The 15,732-nt window shown below is 37.8% G+C and overlaps 1 protein-coding gene across 1 annotated transcript in view; it reads left to right on the top strand.

Annotated features, from left to right (window-relative positions):
• The window catches only part of MGAT4A (alpha-1,3-mannosyl-glycoprotein 4-beta-N-acetylglucosaminyltransferase A), a 107,817-nt gene that overhangs the window by 64,403 nt on the left and 27,682 nt on the right, over window positions 1-15,732 (top strand). The window lies entirely within an intron of this gene.

Here is a 15,732-nt window from a genome sequence, read left to right as displayed (position 1 = left end):
CTACAGTGTACTCTGAATTTTACCAAAAATTGTTTTTTCTGTCCCATTCTTATATCTGGAGAATTCCCCATTTTATGAAGCTTGGTGGGAAGAAGTGTCTTCCTCTCACTATGGAAACTAAAAATGCCAGATATTTGCTTAACCAGTTTTCAGGCATGTGACCTGGGCTCAGCCATGTGGGTATTCCTTTACTGGACTTTGAATGGAGCTTCATTGTTTTCAGATGACACAGAAAACCCCCTCTAAAACAGACAGATTGTTAGAAATAATAGGGAAGTTTATCAAGGTGGCTGGATACAGGATCAGTTTATATTTCTGTACGCCAGCAGAAATATATTTTCTAAGGAAGCAGGGGTTGTGGACAGTCCATTCTGGTGATAGTGGTGGTGGTGTCGTCTCCAGGGGCCACAGGGGCAGTGCCCAGAGCATCGAGGACTGATGGTGAGGGCTTTGCAGGCTGTGGCATTAGGAGCATTCTCTGATTTTTGGCTGTGGTCCAGGGTTATTTCTGCCACCTTCCTAGCCTGCTTCCTCAGCCTAACTGGAGGTTCTATAAGTTCTAACCAATCATTTTCCAGTAAATTGCTTTTCTGACTATTCTGTGTGAGTCAGTTTCTGTCCGTTGCAACTGAGATCCTGACCGATACAGGTTGTATCTTCAAAAATACCTGAATTGCTATATAACCGCCACAGGCAATCAACATGGAGGCATAGGGGTAGATGGCTAAATACTATTCGAAGTGAAAGAAAGAGACGAAATGAGTTTTTGAAGTGGGTTTCAGACAGAATTTTGCCTAAACTGTAACACCTAGATTATGTTGATGGGGCTTCCCTGGTGGTGCAGTGGTTGAGAGTCCGCCTGCCGATGCAGGGGACACTGGTTCGTGCCCCGGTCCGGGAAGATCCCACATGCCGCGGAGCGGCGGGGCCCGTGAGCCATGGCCGCTGAGCCTGCGCGTCCGGAGCCTGTGCTCCGCAACGGGAGAGGCCACAACAGTGCGAGGCCCGCGTACCGCAAAACAAACAAACAAACAAAAATTACATAAGATTATGTTGACGATGACCACTAACATTGCTGGGAATTTGGAAGAAGAACTTGAGATAGCCTATCTTTCATATCATTCTATGTATTCACATTCTTTCTGCAGTTTGCCTAGAAACAATCCAAAGGCCATATTTAATTTTTAAGTTCCTAAATGATAGAATTCAAGTGGAGATTCTATAATGAAATAACAAATTCATCATGTTGGAAAAACACCTAGAAGTTGTCTCTGAAAAACTGAGTTTAGAGAATTTGTGGCTTCTTGGAGTGTTTAGTATTTGGCGTGAGAACAGCTTTCCTTTTTATTCACTTTTAGGTTTTACTGTTGTACATATTCTAGTTTGTGTTTTACAATCAGAGTGCCAGAGACCTTTACTATGCTGTCTTTAACTTCTTTGGTTTAAATTGGGTTAACAGTACTAGTTGGTTAGCAGGCCTATGGGCAGGATTTGCAGAGCAGGTAAATTTGTAAATGAATACAGAAATTGAATAACCAGAGAGAATTGATCAAATTGCTGTGGAGTTTTTATTTTTTACTTTTATTTATTGTTATGTATTTTACTTACAAGGGAAAATTATTTCCCACTTATTTAATTTTCTGGATAGGTAATAGGATCACATGGTTTAAAAATTATAAATGTGTGTGTTGTATACCTTGAAAAGTCTCTCCTCCAAGGCTGTCCCCTTGCCTGTTATGGTGGTTGTACCCGTTCAGCGATATTTAATGGGTATATGTGTGGATATATTTTTTTCTCCCCTTTTCTACATAGATGGTATAATACTAACTTTTCATATTGTAACATTAAGAGCTACTTAGATTTATTGTCAATTTTGATAAAATATCTTCCTAGAAAGTGGTTCATTTTATCAAAGTTTTAAAATTTGCTATATATAGAGTGGAGCAAAGTAAACTTTTGTTCTTTTTGTGGTTATTTCTCCCTGATTTCTTTGTTTATGTGTTTGTATTTGTGCGCCCTCCCCCATTTTGTTAGGTTAGCTAGTGGATCTGTTTTTATTTATTATCCCCCAAACCATCTTTTGGGTTTATTTATTGTTTCCCTTTTTTTGTTTCCTAGTTTATTAATGTCTGCTTTTAACATTATTAATTTTTTCTGGTTTTGTTTGTTCCATTTTATACTTTTCAAGCATCTTGACCCAAATGCTAAATTGATTTATTTATTATTTGCTATTTATTTATTTCCTTTTGCTAATATAAGAGCTAATATAAATTTTCTTCTGAGTACTGTGTTAGCTATATCCCATAGGTTCTGACATGAAATGTTTAAATTCTTATTAGTCCATGATTTTTTTTTAATTGAAGTATAGTTTATTTACACTATTATAGTTTCAGGTGTACAACATAGTGATTCAATATTTTTATAGATTATACTCCATTAAAGTTATTATAAAATATTGGCTACATTCCTTGTGCTGTTCATTATATCCTTGTAGCTTATTTATTTTATACATAGTATTGTTAGTTTGTACCTCTTAATCCCCTACCCCTGCCTTGCCCTGTCCATGATTTTGGTTTGTGTTTCCTCTTTGACCAAGGAGATGATCAAGAGAGTTTTTAAACTTTCTTATTGGTAGGGGCTTTTTGTTTTCTGGATTGGTTATTTATTTTTTGAGAAAGTTTCACATTCATTTTTTAAAACTATTTTGAAATCGTTTTTGACTTACAAGGAAATTGCAAAAGTTGTACAGAGTTCCCAAATACCCTTCAGCCAATCTCCCCAAATGCTAGCATCTTACATGACCATAATGTAATTATCAACAGCAGGAAATTAACATTGAAACTATATTATTAGATAATCAACACACCTTATTTAGATTTCTCCAAATATCCCACTAATGTCCTTTTATGACCTTGACACTTTTGAAGAACACTGGTTATTTTGTGGCATGTCATTCAGTTTGGGATTGTTTGATATTTCGGTTTTTTTTTAACATCTTTATTGGAGTATAATTGCTTTACAATGTTGTGTTAGTTTCTGCTTTATAACGAAGTGAATCAGTTATACATATACATATGTTCCCATATCTCTTCCCTCTTGCGTCTCCCTCCCTCACACCCTCCCTATCCCACCCCTCTAGGTGGTCATAAAATACCGAGCTGATCTCCCTGTGCTATGCAGCTGCTTTCCACTAGCTATCTATTTTACGTTTGGTAGTGTATATATGTCCATGCCACTCTCTCACTTTGTCACAGATGACCCTTCCTCCTCCCCATATCCTCAAGTCCATTCTCTAGTAGGTCTGTGTCTTTATTCCTGTCTTACTCCTAGGTTCTTCATGACTTTTTTTCCCCCTTAGATTTCATATATATGTGTAGCATACGGTATTTGTTTTTCTCTTTCTGACTTACTTCACTCTGTATGACAGACTCTAGGTCCATCAGAAGAAGATGTGGCACATATATACAATGGAATATTACTCAGCCATAAAAAGAAACGAAACTGAGATATTTGTAGTGAGGTGTTTGATATTTCTTTACAATTAAATTCAGGTTGTGCATTTTTAGTAAGAACACCATAGAAGTGATGTATTCTTTTTCAGAGCCTCATGTTTAGATGATGTTGATATATCTCATTGCCAGCAGTGTTAACTTTCATCACTTGACTGAGATGGCGTCTGCCAGATTTCTCTACTGTAAATATTCTCCTTTTCGGTATGTACCTCGTAGCTATCTTGTGGGGTGATACTTTGAGATCATGCAAATATCCTGTTTCTCATCATAAGTTTTTGCCAGCCAATTTAGCATCCTTGATGATTCTTGCCTGCAGTAATTACTATTGCACATTTATTGTACTATCATTACTGTAATTACTATTGTATGAGTTATTAATTGGAATTCAGCTATAAGGAAGATCTATCCTTTTCCCCAGTTTCATTTATTTTCTCAGTTATTTATGTCAGTGTGGAGTTGTGGATATTACTGTCAGTTTTTTGCTTTGTTGCTCAAATTGTCCCAAATTTGGCCATTGGGAGCTCTCTGAGTTGGCTACTCTCTCCTTTCAATATGCCCCATCATTTTTTCTTATTTTCTAGCATGTAAGATGTTCTAGGTTTATCTTGTATTTTCCCTGCCCCTGTTCTAGAATCAACTATATCCCCAAGGAACCTGGTTCCTTTTATTGGAGAATGGTAATAGAAACCATGGCCTGGGTTCTAGATGTGTTCCTGAGGGATCATTGCTTCTGACCTTTTCAGTGGGTAGAGCTAGGAAATACATGTATTCATACATACACATGCATGCAACACATATATACATCTCTGTAAGTCCTGTGTGCATCCATTTGTAGGTCCAACCCAATACCACAGGGTTCATTCTAGCCTCCCCCATTCCTTAATTTTAACTCTTTTCTCCAGTGGTGAGAAACTTGGTCCTCATGATTCACAATATATTTACTGACTTGCTTAAACCTAAATAAACATAAAGTACATTCTCAATTGATAACCTACTTAAACCTGTTGATTAAAGTTCATTTTCTAACTTTCCTCAAGAAAGGTCCATGTGAGCAATTTTCCCTGAGGTCCTATGTGATCAAAACTGTTATCTTCTGGGCTTCCCTGGTGGCGCAGTGGTTGAGAGTCCGCCTGCCGATGCAGGGGACGCGGGTATGTGCCCCGGTCTGGGAAGATCCCACATGCCGTGGAGCGGCTGGGCCCGTGAGCCATGGCCGCTGAGCCTGCGCGTCCGGAGCCTGTGCTCTGCAACCGGAGAGGCCACAACAGTGAGAGGCCCGCATACCGCAAAAAAAAAAAAAAAATTATCTTCTGCCTCTTTATATTTGCTTGGGTATAGAAACCGTCAGTTATATCTCCTTTTCTTTTTTTTCTTTGTTTTCCCTTTTTTTTTTTTCCCAGAGGATGGGGGAATGGTATAGTGCTATTGCTGAAGCTAGCCAGATGACCTTCCATCTTTCTTATTTTTTGCTGTAAGAAATCCATATTTTGCCTGGTTGCCCCAAAGATTCTTTTTTTATCTTTAAAGCCTAGTAATTTTGGTATACTGTGTCTTGATTTTAACCATTGTAGATCATTTTTCCCTGGCACAGGATATGTTCTTTAGGTATAGAGTCAAGTCTTCTTTAATTTCAAGAAAGGACTTTTGAATGGTATTTTTTATTATGAAAATTTTAAGACATACAACAAAATTGAAAGAATTTTACAGTAAATACCTATTTACATCCTACCTAGATTCTACCAGTGTTTTAGTACTTTCACTGATCGCATCTCTATCCATCATTAATCCATTTTATTTTCTATTGTAAAATGTCTTCAAAAGTCTGCCGTTCAGAAAAATTGTGTGGTGGTGGTATTGAGTTTTTGAGAGTTCTCTGTGTATACTGGATACCATTCTTTTGTCAAATATGTGATTTGTGAATATTTTCTCCCAATCTGTGGAAGTCTATTCATGTTTTTGCCTTGTCTTGGCGAGCAGAAGTTTTTAATTTTGTTGAAGTCTAATTTGTCGATATTGCCTTTTATGACTCTTGCTCTCCATGACCTGAGAAACCCTTGCTTACCCCCAAATCATAAAGATTTTCTTCTCTGAAAGCTTCATGTTTTAACTTGTGCATTAGGTCTGTGATCTATCTCAAGTTAATTTTTGGTCATGTTAAAGTTCACTGTTTTTTATATAGATGTCATTTTCTCCCATAACCAGTTATTGAAACACTTTCCTTTCCCCATTGGATTGCTTTGGTGCTTTTGTTGAAAATCCAGTGACCCTATAATAAGTGTGCGTCTTTTTTTCTGTTCTGTTCCATTAATCTGGGCATTGATCCTTATGCAAATTCCTCACTATCTTGATTACTATAGCTTTGAAGTATTGAAGACAGGTAGGATTAAGTCCTCCAACTCTGTTCTTTTCAAGATTGCTTTAGATATTTTAGATCTTTTGCCTTTCCATGTATATCTTAAAATTATTACAATCATTTCTGCTATCTGGAATTGCTTCACCACGGCAACTGCTTCAGTGGGGTGTTTTTTCTTTTCAATTACTGAGGAAATATTTGGTCACAATTTCTCACCTATTTTGTTTCTATCAAGTGTAGCTTTTGTTGTTTTTGTTCATAGGTTTTGTTGAAGCTCTCCTTTTTTTCTTACGTTTTTCTGTAGTTGCTGTGTTGGTTCCTTTTTTATGAATCATCATTGAAGGAGGGACAGAGTAGTGTTCCAGACTGTCTGTGTGTGTGTCTGTGTTTTGTTTTGTTTCCTTGATCAAACCATGTCTTTGTAGCTGCCACAGAGTCGGGCTGCTTCCTGCAACTATAACTACTCTGCATGGTTCTGCCCATTAGCTCGGGTTATTGGAACCAAACTGGATTCCTTTTGAGTTTGAGAATTTTGGTTATTAATTTTGGTCTTACTGAAAATGGAGTTTGCAGTTTTGTAACTGTTTCTCATTGGTGATTGTGTGTAATGTCAGTGCTGTGTTCCTGGGTGAACTCTGTATGAGTGGTTTCGTCTTTTCTGGTTAGACCCTTCAGTGGTGCTTTCAGCCAGGGGTTAGTTACCTGAATGCTTTGGAACTTTTTTCCACCCCAAAGCCCCTGAGAAGTATAGTAGCCTCAGAAACAGTCGCCCTCTTTGTACTTATGTTTTCTCAAACTCTCATACTTACCTTTTTATCATCATTTTTAATAGAGGCAAAAGAACAGATTTCATTCTAAGTATTCTTTTACTCGTTGAACTAAAGTGAGGAAGGTACTGAAGGATATTAAAAATCTTTAAAAAATCCATTAGACAGTGTGGATCGTGCCCTTAACTTATAGTCTGGCATCACACAGGAATATTTTTTTCTGTACCCTTGTCTTTGTTTTTCCTTTTGAAAAAAAAATTTATTAGCTATATATGCACATGGCTAAGAGTCCAGTAGTTCCTCAAGGTTAATTTGCTAAACAGCAGTCTCCTGTCTTCATTCTTCCTACCCCTACCACCACTTTCCTTTCTTTCTCTTCCCCACTTGCTCCCCCAGTGAGATCTTTTAGGTCTTTCAGCTCTGGCTGGCCATCAGGTAAAGTAGAAAAACTGCTGGTGATACTATTCAGTTGATTATCATTTTTTTTGGATCTTGTCAAAGAACCAACTTCTAGGGCTTCCCTGGTGGCGCAGTGGTTGAGAGTCCGCCTGCCGATGCAGGGGACATTGGTTCGTGCCCCGGTCCGGGAGGATCCCACATTGCTGCGGAGCGGCTGGGCCCGTGAGCCATGGCCGCTGAGCCTGCGCGTCCGGAGCCTGTGCTGCACAACAGGAGGGGCCCTGGCAGTGAGAGGCCTGCGTACCACAAAAAAAGGGAAAAAGAAAAAAAAAAAAAAAAGAACCAACTTCTAGTTTTATTAACTTTATCATTTCTCTGTTTTTCATTATTTATTTATTTAATTTTGTTTATTGAACTGTAGTTGAATTACAATGTGTTAATTACTGCTGTACAGCAAAGTGACTCAGTTATATATACATTTTTCATATGTTTTTCCATTATGATTTATCTGAGCATATTAAATATAGTTTCCTGTGCTATATGGTAGGACCTTGTTTATCATTCCTCTGTTTTTCTATGTCATTAATTTCCACTCTTTACTATTTCCTTCCTTCTTCTTACTCTTAGTTTGGTTTACTTTTCTTTTTCTATGTTTTTAAGGTGAACGCTTAGATTATTGGTTAGAGAGTTTCTTTTCCTAATATAGGCAGTTTAGAGCTCTAAATCTCCCTTCTGAGTACCAGTTTAGCTGCTTCCCATAAAGTTTGATATGTCAAGTTTTAATTTTCATTCAGATCAAAATACTTTCTAAATCCCCTTGTAATTACTTCTTTTACTCATGGTTTATTTAGAAATGTGTTGTTTAATTTTTATCTACTTGTGTATTTCCCAAATTTCCTTCTCTTGTTTGATTTCTAATTCAGCTCCATTGTAGTCAGAGAATAAACTTTGCATGATTTCATACCTTTTAAATTTATAAATACTTATTTATGGACTTGTGTATGGTCTACCCTGATAAGGTTCCGTGTGGTTTAAAAAGAATGGATTCTGCTGTTGTCGAGAGGAGTGTTTTATAGATGCCTGTTAGGTCAAGTTGGTTGTTCAAGTCTTCTGCAGACTTGCTGATTATCTGTCTAGTTATTAGTTGTTTCTATTCTTGATTTTAAATCACAGATTACTGTCTTGGTGCTTCAGTAGTATTTTTGGCCTGTAATTTTTTTAGAAGGTAGATTTTAAGATGTTTACTTATGCATTGGTTACAAATCACAGAAATGCCAGTCAGGAAGAAAGTGTATATATATATACACACACATATACACACATATATATGTATATGTATATATAATATCTTAGAAAACTTGCTTGTAATTCAACAAATATTTACTGACGCAGCGGTAAGTGTTAGGCATATCATCTAAAACAACAAAGCCTCTGCCCCATAAAACTTACATTGTAGAGAAGGACAGATAAAAAACAAATATATGATGTGTTAGATGGTAGAGAATGCTATGGGGAATAAATCAGAGTAAATAAGGGAGCACAGGGTTGCCAAGGGATGGTTTATTAGAGTGGTCAGGACGTTTGGACAAAGACCTGAAGGGTGCAACAGTTGCACAGTCCAAGCAGACGAACAGCATGTGCCAAGGCACTCAGGGGAGAGCATTGCTGGGCACATTTTGTGGAACAGCAAGGAGAGGCCTGTGTGGCTGGAGCAGAAGAGGTGAGGGGCTTAGCAGTAGGAAGTCAGCAGAGGAGGAGTAGGTTGGGCCAGATCACTGAGCGCACTACAGGCCACCGTGAGAACTTTGCTTTTACCCTCGGTCAGGGAACTGTGGCAAAGTGTTTTTGTAAAGGGCCACATGACAAATATTTTAGGCTTTGCAGGCCACACAGTCTCTGTTGCAACTGTTCAACTCTGCTGTAGTAACCCCGAAAACACCAGAAACAATATGTAAATGAAAGGATGGGGTTGTGTTCCAATAAAATTTTACTTTATGAAAACAGGGAGTGAGTCTGTCTTGTGAACTGCTAATCTGGAAAGCCATTTGAGGGTTTCAAGTAGAGAAGACACTTGACTTAACGTTTTTTTTTTCTTTGAAGGCACTTTAAAAAACTTTACTTTGAAATAACTTAGATTTACAGAAAAGTTGCAGAAGTAATGCAGAGTATTCCCTTCACTGCTCTAATGTTAACAACTTATGTAGCCAAATAATCAAGACCAGGGAATGAACATTGATATAATACTGTTAGCCAAACGGTAGACATTATTCACATTCCACGTTTTTCCACCTAAGGTCCTCTGTTCCAGTGTACAATCCAAAATATCACACCACATTTAGTTGTTCTGATTCCTTAATTTCCTCCTTTTTAAAAAAAAATATTATTTATTTATTTTTGGCTGTGTTGGGTCTTCGTTGCTGCGCACGGGCTTTCTCTAGTTGTAGCGAGCGGGGGTTACTCTTTGTTGCGGTGGCTTCTCGTTGCGGAGAACAGGCTCTAGGCGTGCGGACTTCAGCAGTTGTGGCACGCGGGCTCAGTAGTTGCAGCTCGTGGGCTCTAGAGCGCAGTCTCAGTAGTTGTGGCGCACAGGCTTAGTTGCTCTGCGGCATGTGGGATCTTCCCAGACCAGGGCTCAAACCCACGTCCCCTGCATTGGCAGGCGGATTCTTAACCGTTGTGCCACCCGGGAAGTCCAGTTTCCTCCTATCTTTGACAGTTCCTCAGTCTTTTCTTGTGTTTCATGAACTCGGAGACTTTTCATGAGTACTAGTCAGTTATTTTGTAGAATGTCTCAATTTGGGTCTGTCTGATTTTTTCTCATGATTAGATTGCAGTTATGCATTTTTGGTATAACTCATCTTTTAAAAGGATCACAGTGGCTGCTTTGGAAAGGGCAGAAGCGAGGAGGCTACTTAGAAAACTTGTAATAATCCAGGCTAGGCTTGGAGGTGGTGAGAAGTCATCAAACTAGGAACATATTTTGAACTGAATGGGTTCTGATCACAAAAGTTTGAGAACTGTTGCTGTAGCATCAGCTGACTGTTAGGAGAAGGAAAGGAAGAAAGGCTATGAGAGATATACTGAAAATAAAGAAGTAGGTTTCTTTTTTTCACTTGTGTATCCTTTTCACTTCAGCTTTCTTTTATCTTTGAACAGCTTGACTATTTTAGAAACTACAAGCTAACTGTGGTATTTGTTAGCCTTTGTTGGTACATCTGCACTGAATTTAAAGAACCTTAAAACCAAGCACTAGGTGTATAGGAATAGCTTTTCCTTGGACCCCTAGGGAAACAAAATTTATTATGAGCTGCCAGCTCCATTCTGGCACAGGCCTGTCATTTTAGTCCTTTTGATTTGTCACTTGTACACATTCTCTTTCTGGAATTCTCATTGGTTCTTTATTATATAAAAATGACCTCTCGGGCTTCCCTGGTGGCGCAGTGGTTGAGAGTCTGCCTGCCGATGCAGGGGACACGGGTTCGTGCTCCTGTCCGGGAAGATTCCCACATGCTGCGGAGCGGCTGGGTCCGTGAGCCATGGCCGCTGAGCCTGTGCATCCGGAGCCTGTGCTCCGCAACGGGAGAGGCCACAACAGTGAGAGGCCCGTGTACCGCAAAAAAAATAATAATAGTAGTAAGGATGATAGCCACCGCCTTTGCTGGTTATCTTCTAAATAACCTCTGATGCCTTTGTATCACTTGGTTGATAGCTCTGTTCCAAGTCTTCCCTATCCTTGTTCCTAGGGGCTAAATTTTCTTCTAGTTATGGGTCACTTTTTTGGGGTCTCCTTGGCATACTGGTTAACAATAACAATTTTTTATTTGATACTGGCTCACGGGCCCAGCCGCTCCATGGCATGTGGGATCTTCCCGGAGCAGGGCACGAACCCGTGTCCCCTGCATTGGCAGGCGGACTCTCAACCACTGTGCCACCAGGGAAGCCCCATCCTTATTTTTATGGCCTATTTCCAGTGACCACTTGGTGGCCTGTTCGGCTAATTCAACCTTCCTGTCTCACCAGGACTTGTCTTTTCCAGTACAGCAGTGCAAGCCCAGCTTTCCTGCTCAGCATTGCATTGAGCAGCAACCCCTAGTCTGTACATGTTATAATAATAGCATATTATACCCTCTAAAATATATACAAAATAGAAAATTTTACACTATGATCTATACCAGTGGATTATCTTGCACATACCCTAAGGGCAGAGGCAAAGCCCTAATTAACATATCAATTAATTTACAATATTCCTTTTAGTATTTTCTGTTTATTTTTGTCGATTTGAATAGAAATATATATCAGATTTGGGCTCAGATGTCAAATCTTCAGACTTTCTTTGACTGTCCTGTTTAAATAGGTTGCTTCCTTTTCTCTATTATTGCATACTAGTTATATAGCACTTAATAAATATTCAGTTATAAATATATATATATATAATTTTGGTTTTCTTTATGGACTGCATCTTCCACAAATTTTAAATTTCACAAGGCAGAGATCTTGTCTATTTTATTTGCTAATCTAAACTCAGAGCTTGATGATATGGATATGATACGGATATAAATAGCCCCAATTATGGTGTAGGCACCAAGTAAATATTTGTGGAAAGAAATGATTGGAAAGAAGATAGTAAATTTACATATAAAGGACATTTTTAAAAATCAGTTTTTACCTTCAAGTTATTTAAAATTCAGTCCTCTTAATTTTATGTTCTTTTTTGATCTAGTGCTTAAAATTTCTTCCTTTTTCATCTGGGTAACTGTTTTACAACTGGTAACTGTTTTAAAGTTTCTGACATTTTTAACATTTGTTTATCTTTCATAGGAGGTTGCCTCTAACTTTCTGTTTTATTCTTTGGGCCATTAGAAAGAAATTTCTATGATTTATTACTAAAAGTATCTTTTCACTCAGATTTCTATTTCACATATTTGTTCTTTGCAGTATTACTGAACACAACAGCTATAGCATATTGAAAAGTGATGTATTATTTTATATATTGATTTTACTTGAAAGTTTCCCTGAAATTGTATGACTTTGTTACAGTTTCCTGACTGCCGTGACATTTGGCAAAGAATTATTTCTTTTCCAGTTGGACTTTATAAATCATTGATTTAGAGTAAAGATTGGAATTTATTACTGTCATTTCATCTAATTTATACACTACTGGTAAAATTGATTCTTAAGCCAAGTGTATATGTTGATGAATTGTTACGTGTGTATGACCCTATGCTGATGAATTGGTGTCAGTATGAGTGACTTACTTGAACCTGCTTTTATGCTTCTTAAACTTTTCCTTATACATCCCTAAGAGAAGCTGCTTGACCCATAGTTCTGTATGCACAATCTGAAATACTTTTTTTTTTTACATTTAACTTTTTTCTATCTCTTAGTTTTTGTTTTCGATTATTTATTTATTTATTTTTTGGAATTCACATAACATACAACTCACCTTTTTAAAGCCAGAGTTCTGTAGGCATCATCTTAATCAATTTCTGAAAGATTTTCATCACCTCAAAGAGAAATTTCTGCACCCCTTAGCCATTACCCATTAATACTGCTCTCCCTCCAGCCCTAGACAACCACTAATCTACTTTCTGTCTCTATAGGTATTTTTAAAATACTGGACATTTTACATAAGTGCAGTTATAAAATGTGTGGTCCTTTGTGACTGGCTTCTTTCGCTTAGCACAGTGTTTTCAAGGTTCATCCATGTTGCAGTATGTATTAATAAATCCTTTAGTTTTAATTTAAAAAATTTAATTTTACCTAACCCTGAAGAAGACTTAATTTCTCCGGGGGCTGGGGGGATACTCTTTCTTCTTTTGCTACGTATGTCGACTCTTTTTCCGACCTGTCCCAATCATTATCACTCACACACCCTAAGAATATACATATCTCATTTATAGATTCACAGATATGTTCTCAGAATTGGAGGACAATGTTACCTTTTTTTTTTAACATCGTTATTGGAGTATAACTGCTTTACAATGGTGTGTTAGTTTGTGCTTTATAACGAAGTGAATCAGTTATACATATACATATGTCCCCATATCTCTTCCCTCTTGCGTCTCCCTCCCTCCCACCCTCCCTATCCCACCCCTCTAGGCGGTCACAAAGCACCGAGCTGATCTCCCTGTGCTATGCGGCTGCTTCCCACTAGCTATCTGTTTTACATTTGGTAGTGTATATATGTCCATGCCACTCTCTCACTTCGCCCCAGCTTACACTTCCCCCTCCCCATGTCCTCAAGTCCACTCTCTACATCTGCGTCTTTATTCCTATCCTGCCCCTAGGTTCTTCAGAACTTTTTTTTTTTAGATTCCATATATATGTGTTAGCATACGGTATTTGTTTTTCTCTTTCTGACTTACTTCACTCTGTATGGCAGACTCTAGATCCATCCACCTCACTACAAATAACTCAGTTTCATTTTTTTTTTATCACTGAGTAATATTCCATTATATATATGTGCCACATCTTCTTTATCCATTCACCTGTTGATGGACACTTAGGTTGCTTCCATGTCCTGGCTATTGTAAAGAGAGCTGCAGTGGACATTGTGGTACATGACTCTTTTTGAATTATGGTTTTCTCAGGGTATATGCCCAGTAGTGGGATTGCTGGCTCATATGGTAGTTCTATTTGTAGGTTTTTAAGGAACCTCCATACTGTTCTCCATAGTGGCTGTATCAATTTACATTCCCACCAACAGTGCAAGAGCTTCCCTTTTCTCCACACCCTCTCTGACATTGATTGTTTGTAGATTTGTTGATGATGGCCATTCTGACCAGTGTGAGATGATATCTCATTGTAGTTTTGATTTGCATTTCTCTAATGATTAGTGATGTTGAGCATCCTTTCATGTGTCTGTTGGCGATCTGTATATCTTCTTTGGAGAAATGTCTATTTAGGTCTTCTGCCCATTTTTGGATTGGGTTGTTTGTTTTTTTTTGATATTGAGCTGCATGAGCTGCTTGTGTATGTTGGAGATTAATCCTTTGTCTGTTGCTTCATTTGCAAATATTTTCTCCCATTCTGAGGGTTGTCTTTTGGTCTTGTTTATGGTTTCCTTTGCTGTGCAAAAGCTTTGAAGTTTCATTAGGTCCCATTTTTTTATTTTTGTGGTGCTGGGAAAACTGGACAGCTACACGTAAAAGAATGAAATTAGAACACTCCCTAACACCATACACAAAGATAAACTCAAAATGGATTAAAGGCCTAAATGTAAGGCCAGACACTATCAAACTCTTAGAGGAAAACATAGGCAGAACACTCTAGGACATAAATCGCAGCAAGATCCTTTTTGACACACCTCCTAGAGAAATGGAAGTAAAAACAAAAATAGTACCTTTTAAAAAGTCTCCACAGACCTTTAAAAAAGATTTCAGGAGAAAGCATTCTTTTAATTTAAAGCAGTGAAGCCCCCAACATCTCAGAGACTTCCTGTCTTATGGCCAACATTTAAGAGTTGGGGAGAGGGAAGTAGAGGCCTGAATGGGGACAAAGGCTGGCCTGACTGTGTGTTTCTAGGCCAGTTACATGTTTACTTTCTTCAGAGGAGCCCCACAACCACTCCCTTGGTTGATACGAGGTAGGATCGCTTCTGGTATATAATGGTGACTCCAGTTACCGTCGCTTAAGTGAATCTTTTGCTAGTTGCGTCAGTTAACACTCAACATAAGGATTATGTGTAGTTTTAGATATGGATCACTTGCATTTCATAAATTTTATTATACATTAAATAATAGATCTATGTTCACATAAGCTTATTCTTCTTGGCCGCCCTCTTGGATTGCTTACTGGACAGGGAGCTGGACTTGTTCATCTGTATTCTTGTTTCCTTGGCTATAGGCAAATCACTGGCTCTCAATAAATGCTTATCAAATTGAATTTCCGGTATTACTAAACTCATTAAAGGTTATATAAACCAGACTTGATTATGTTCTCTAAAATCTTAGCCTGATGAATGGTAGGATGTGTTTGGGTTTACGTAGGGGAAGGACGGAGGGTTTTGAGCTGTGTGCTAGTTGTGTTTCCATAGTTCTTTAAGAGTTTGAAGGATATGGTCTTAATAAGTTGTCTCACTCCTACATCTTTAACAATAAAAATAGGAATTACTTTCAATTAACAGAAATTAAAGTTAAAATAGTTTTCCAAAAAGCCTCCTCTAAAACAGCTTTTTATAATTCAGTAGTTTTATAATTTCCAGTGTTAAAACAAACCAAAAAGTTAAAGCTTATCTTCCTCAAGTATTAAGTGTTTTCGCAGTCTTTATAACATAGATTGTACTAGAGTTATCGTTGATTCTTTCTAACAGTTGAGCATTTTAAGTTGTCAGTATAGTTAAAATTGGTCGGGAGTATTGGCTCTCCACTTGTATATATAATTTAGAAGTTCACAGGTTTGATAAACGTTTTTTTCTGACTGATTAAAGTACTCTTGACTTCAGTTCTCATTATCAGCTTAATAATAAAATAATAACAATAATACAGAATAATACTGCTTTTTATTACATAGCTTTATCCTGTAATGTCATAGTGTCTGAGGTATTATTTCCTCCCAAACTGCCCCCCACACACACTTTTTCTTTAAATAGGATAGGAAACTGAGGCTCAGAGAGTGACTTTCTTTAGATTATACAGGCCAGTAGCTAGAGAGGCAAATCTGGAACCTTGGTTTTATGATTCCAAGTGGAAAAATCTTTCCC

Source organism: Lipotes vexillifer, unplaced genomic scaffold (genome assembly GCF_000442215.2).
Source record: "Lipotes vexillifer unplaced genomic scaffold, Lipotes_vexillifer_v1.1 scaffold28, whole genome shotgun sequence".
NCBI classification, from domain to species: Eukaryota; Metazoa; Chordata; class Mammalia; order Artiodactyla; family Lipotidae; genus Lipotes; species Lipotes vexillifer.
This window is presented reverse-complemented; position numbering and strand designations above follow the sequence as displayed.